Genomic DNA, 6,273 nt, shown 5'->3' with positions numbered 1-6,273 from the left:
ATCCAAAACAACCAATGACAAATGTTGGTGAGGTTTTGAAGAAAGAGAGAAGCTCCTTTACTTCCCTGAGTCACCTGTCCTCAACCGTGGCCATAGCCTTGAGCAAAGATACTCTCAACATTGCCTTATTTACAAGAAATAGAAACTTTTTAAATAGTTCTTTGGACAAGAATAACGTAAGGGATTACTGATACCTTAGAAGACATGGATCCTTGTTCCCAACGACAAAACATCATTCATAATGCTCTTCCACCTAGTATTGCACTCATCATGTATCTTTTTATACTTTATCTGGAAATCATAAGGCAAATATTTAAAAATTGAAAGTAATTTCTTCTTTGGGAAAATACCAAATGGCAGATGATACTGGTGCAGTGGGAGTGCCCAAAGACTCAGGGTTAGAAGGAAGTGGGTGCTTCTGCATTGGATTTAGAAGAGGTCTTTTGGTCCCCGGTCCTGGTCAAGGCTGTGGCCATGATTGAGGACAATGGACTCAGGGAGGTAAAGCTGAAGACAAGGAGTATATCCCTGTCAACAAGCTGGGCCATCTGGTTAAGGGCATAAAGATCAAGTCCCTGGAGGAGATTTACATGTTAGCCCTGCACATTAAGGAATCTGAGATTATTGATGTTTTTCCAGGTGCATGCCTAAAGGTTAGGAGAACCTGCCAATGCAGAAGCAGACTCAAGCTAACCAGAAGATCAGGTTCAAGGCTTTTATCACTATGGGGGACTACAATGGTCATGTTGGTCATGGTGTAATCCCAAGGGCTGTCATCTTGGCCATGCTTCTCAATGTCCCCACGCTGAGAGGCTATTGGAGAAGCAAGATTAACAAGTCCCACACTGCTCAATACAAAGTAACAAGCCACAATGGCTCTGTGTTGGTGGTGCATCTCAACTCTGTTCCCAGAGGCACTAGCATATTCTCTGTTCCTGTGCCCAAGAAGTTACTGATGATGTACAGCATTGATGATTGTTACACATCAGCTAAGAACTGCACTGTCATCCTGAACAACTTGCCAAGGCCAACTTTGATACCATCTCTAAGACCTGCCCTAAGATCTGAAACCCAGCCTCTGAAAAGAAACTGTGTTCATTAAGTCTCCTCAGGAATTTACTGTCCCTCTTGTGAAATACCCACTAGAAATTTTGTTCATAGAATACAGGCTTTGGCTGTGATCACCAAATGGGGGTCTTTATATAAAAAGTAAGTAAACAAGTTTTATAAAACTGAAAATAAATCTGCCATATAACCCAGATGTATCCTTGGCTTGTGGCTGAAGCATTTGAATTCCCACTCCTCAGTTATTTGCCCAGCCTTCTTGAAAAGAGCAAGGAAATGTAAACAGCCTAAATGTTTTTTAGCAGATGAATGGATAATGAAAATGTGATACATATCCACAATGGAATACTATTCAGGGATGTCCTAGTTAGGGCTTCTATTGCTATGACAAAACACCATGACCAAAGAGCTTGGGAAGGAAAGCGTTTATTAGGCTTATACTTCATCATTGCTAATCTTCACTGAAAGAAGTCAGAACAGGAGCTCAAACAGGACAGGATCCCAGAGGCAGGAGCTGATGCAGAGGTCATGAAGGGATCCTGCTTACTGGCTTGCTTCCCTGGCTTTCTCAACCCACCTTCTTACAGAAAATGTCCTGTTTCTCTTTCTCATACTTTCTTTCCATCCCATCCTCTTCAAATGTCTGTGAGCCTTAACTGTGGTAGTTGTAGATGCATCTATTGAAACTGGGATCCACTACTCTGCAGTTTGATTGGTTGTGGTTTTCTGTAAGATTTTCTATCTGTTGTAAGAAGTTTCCTTGATAAGGAGTAAGGACTACCCTTATCTATCATTATGTGGTGGTTTAAATAAAAATGCCCCCATATGCTCATTGGGAGTGGCTGTAATGGTCTGTCCTGTCCCTTTAAGAGACAATCCCCTCCCACTCCCCAGGCCAAGGAAAGTTTTCTTCTGCCATCTCTCTCCTGAAGAAATCATCCCCCTCCTCTCCTCTTTCACCTTCTCCCTTCTCCCTTTCTCTTTCCCTCCATAACTCACTAAATTAATTTCCAACCTTATTCAGCATGGCGTGCCTATCAGTCTCTGTCTCTCACCTGCCAAGGCTTCTCATGGGACCCACTGATCTGCCAAGGTCTCTCACCCACCACTGCCCTAAACCATCTGCAGTGGCCTAGTGCCACCACTTGGCGACCTGCAGCATTTTATTTTTACTAATATAGTGGCAGTGTTAGGAGGTATGGCTTTGTTGGAGGAGGTATATCATTAGCAGGTAGGCTTTGAGGTCTCATAAACTCAAACTTGGCCAAATTCTGACTTTCAGTTACTTCCTTCTGCCTGCAGATCTAGATATAGAACTCTTAGTTAACTTCTCCAGTACTGTGTCTGCCCGCATACTGTGATGCTTCCTGCCATGACAATAATAAACTAAATCTCTAAAACCATAAGCCAATCCCAATTAAATTATTTTCTTTATAAGAATTGTGGTGGTGATGGTGTCTCTTTGTAACAATAGAAACCTTAATGAAGGGAGGAGGAGGAGGAGGAGGAGGAGGAGGAGGAGGAGGCGACAAGAAGACTGCGACTTCGAACAACCCGCGGAAATTTAGCGAGAAAATCACACTGCACAACCAGAAGCAGGCGGAGGAGACGGCGGCCTTCGAGGAGGTCTTCAACTGCAGAAGTCCCAGTACCTGCAGCTGGGCCCCAGCCGTGGCCAGTACTATAGCGCGTCCCTGCCCAACGTGAACCAGATTGGAAGTGGCAGCATGGATTTCTCCTTCTAGACACCATTTCAGTCCTCAGGCCTGGACATGAGTCGGACTACACGACACCTTGGGCTTGTGGACAGAGTATATCGTGAGCGTGGTAGACTTGGCTCCCCGCACAGCCGGCCCCTCTCAGTTGACAAGCATGGGCGACAGGCTAACAGCTGCCCCTATGGCACCATGTACCTCTTGCCTCCTGCAGACACCAGCTGGAGGAGGACCAACTCTGACTCCGCCCTGCACCAGAGCACAATGGCACCCACCCAGGTAGAGTCCTTCACAGGCAGGTGCCAGAACGCACAGCAGAAAAGTGTCTTGCTACACACTCTCCCAGGCATGAAGGAGACCCGGTCTGAGATGGACAAGACACTTTCTAAGCAGTCGTGGGACTCAAAGTCCTGCGAGGTTCCTGGGATCAACATCTTCCCATCTGCAGAGCAGGAGAGCACAGCAGCCCTGATCCCCGCTACCCACAACACAGGGGGCTGACCTCACCAACACCCATTTTCCCTCCCCACTCCCGACGCCGCTGGATCCCGAGGAGCCCCCGTTCCCTGCTCTCACCAGCTCTAGCAGCACTGGTAGCCTTGGACATCTAGGCCTCAGCAGCACTGGTCAGGGTGTGAGCACCCCCAGCTCTTCTCCACAGCCCAGGTCAGCAGTCATCAGCCCGCTGTTCCTGAGCACAGAGGCCAGCGGCAGCAGGCCCAGCAGGTGTCACCCACCCTGTCCCCGCTGTCACCCATCACTCAGGCCGTGGCCATGGACACCCTGTCCCTGGAACAACAGCTGCCCTATGCCTTCTTCACCCAGGCTGGTTCTCAGCAGCCTCCCCCACAGCCCCAGCCTCCACCTCCTCCTCCCCCAGGGTGGTCCACTGCTGCCCAGTGCCAGCCTGACAAGAGGGCTCCAGCTGCCGCCGCTCTCAGTCACTGTTCCGTCCACTCTCCCCCAGTCTCCAGCAGAGAACCCGGGCCAGTCACCTATGGGGATCAACGCCACCTCAGCCCTGGCTCTGCAGTACTGCAGGCTCACCCGCCAACCAATCTCCCACCTCTCCAGTCTCCAATCAAGGCTTCTCTCCTGGAAGTTCCCCGCAACACACATCCACCGTGGGCAGCGTGTTTGGGGACCCATACTATGAGCAAGCAGATGACAGCCAGGCAGGCCAATGCTCTGTCCCGCCAGCTGGAGCAGTTCAACATGCTGGAGAACGCCATCAACCCCAGCAGCCTGTACAGCCCAGGTTCCACACTCAACTATGTCTAGGCCGCCATGATGGGTCTGAGCGGAAGCCATGGAGGCCGCCTGCAGGACCCACAGCAGCTCAGCTACACGGGCCAAGGCGGGATCCCCATCATCCTCACGGTGATATGAGAGCTTCCCCCCCCCTCCCGCCTCTCTAAGGACCTGAGCAGCACACTGGCAGGTGTCAGTGATGTTGGCTTTGACTCGGACCATCAGTTCCCACTGGACGAACTGAAGATAGACCCTCTGACCCTGGATGGACTTCATATGTTGAATGACCCCGACATGGTCCTTGCCGACCCGGCCACCGAGGACACCTTCAGAATGGACCGCCTGTGAGTGGCCGTGCTTGCCACCCACCGCTGGTCAGTCCCCGAAGGCGCCGCTCCAAACCTGGGGATGGTGATGTTCCGTCCTCCTTTGCCAACGGCCAAGCTTGTGGTTCTGAGCTTGCGATGCTGCCCAGCACCCCCTGCCAGCTGCTACCCTGGTTGTTCACCTCCCTGATGCCAGGCCAGCTATCTGTCCATCTATCTGTCCAGCTGCAGCCAGGCTGATCACAGGGACTGTGAGTGCCTGGCCCCCATGGACTTTCCCCACGCTTGCTCCCTGGCCCCTCGTTGGGGATGATGGGGCCCTCATCAGTGGTCCACTTCCAACATACCCAAAGTGTCACTCACTCCCAGATGTGCTGCACAGGGGGATGGGGCCTGAGTGTGGGAGTGCCTCAGAGGCTAAGGTGCACCGTCCATTCAACTGTTCTCAGCTGTCACTGCCTCTCTTTATCCCTGCCCCTCCTCTGCCATCACCCCCAGTCCTGGTCGGGTCATGCATACCCATCATGCCCAGGGTGAAGACAGCAGAGCAAAGGGACAGATCCGGAGCAGAATAAACACTATTGGATGGAGAAAAAAAAAAAAAGAAAAGAAGAGAATAAGAAACCCTAATAAGACAGAAATTGATACTGGGAACTGAAATATTACTGTGATAGACCTGACCATGCTTTTGTTTGGAGGAAAGTGAATGATAGGGCCAGGCAAATATTATGACAGGCCCCTAATAACTCAGATAAGAATGAGGCCTCAGTTAACAAAGGGCAATCAATCACCAAAGCTCCTGATACTAGATGAGCCATGTACTCCTGGGACAATATTACCCCACAGGTGATAACCATATAAGGACAAAGCCTGGGACATGTCCAGACTTGTCAAAGAATGGAAAAAAGTATAGCCTTAGCCCACCCCTGCTTGCCCTAATCAGTTAGAAATAAACTAATATGATTACTACTTATATAAGCTAATCCTAAGTAGAATGGTCACACTGCTTTTAAAATGCTCGTAGCTTTGCTTAAAAGGAGCCTGTATATCATTTCCAAGGTTGTTGATATTTTGTATAGGTGTGTGACCCTACATGCTTATGGTATAATAAATGCTCTTGCTGAATGCATTTTGACTGGTGGTATTTGGGAGACTTCTCAAGAACCCTAAACATCAACTTGGGACTTTAGATTACAAAAGCAGTAAAGTGCTTTAAGTGGGGATTTATGTCATACTAGAAGAATCCTGGAAGACAGTGGTACTGAGGGTGATTTGAACTGTGGGGGCTCTAGTCTTTTCAGAGGAGAATAATATTAATATGTGACCTAAAGATACTTTGACTCTTGTGATATTTTGATCAAAAACACTGGCTGCTTTTACGTCTTGTTAGAAAACTCTACTTGAAGCTAAATTGATGAGGTTTAGATTAGCATGGAAATTTCAAAAGAATGTAGCATTTTCTCTGTCATATGGTTATTGGTGTTTACTCTTATAAAGGTGTATAATGATAAGGAGAAATCTGAGCAAGAAAACCTCAAAATGTACAGATCTAGGAGAAAGGGGGCACTAGAAAGGAAGTATATAGAGCAAAATCCTGAATTTAAGGAAGTAAACAGATAAAGAAAAGCCTGGGTGTTAAATGGAATAAAATGAGTGGGAACCTCAGGAGAAGATCCAACCCAGCTAAGCTTTTAAATTCTGAAAAGTAATTAAAGAAAAGTTTAGGGCTGGGTGTTGTGGTGCATGACTTTAATCCCAGCACTCAGGAGGCAGAGACCAGTAGATCTCTAAATGGGAGGCTAGCCTTGTGTACAGATTGAGTCTCAGGACAGTCAAGCTTAGGTAGTTTAGGAAACCATTGAAAACAGAAAAGTGGTAAAGGTATAACTGAATGAGGGGGGCATGTTTCAGTCTTA

General features: G+C 48.2%; 2 pseudogenes; both read left to right on the top strand.

The window, feature by feature from the left end:
* Nucleotides 1-353: 353 nt before the first annotated feature.
* On the top strand, nucleotides 354-2,810 carry LOC126491732 (40S ribosomal protein S2-like; annotated as a pseudogene).
* On the top strand, nucleotides 2,762-4,379 carry LOC126491738 (CREB-regulated transcription coactivator 1-like; annotated as a pseudogene).
* The last annotated feature ends 1,894 nt before the right edge of the window (nucleotides 4,380-6,273 follow it).

This window comes from Alexandromys fortis, unplaced genomic scaffold (assembly GCF_014885135.2).
Source record: "Alexandromys fortis isolate MF-2015 unplaced genomic scaffold, M_Fortis_MF-2015_v1.1 scaffold_188, whole genome shotgun sequence".
Lineage (NCBI taxonomy): Eukaryota > Metazoa > Chordata > Mammalia > Rodentia > Cricetidae > Alexandromys > Alexandromys fortis.
Note: the sequence above shows the minus strand (reverse complement) of the source record. Positions and strands in the feature narration are given on the sequence as shown.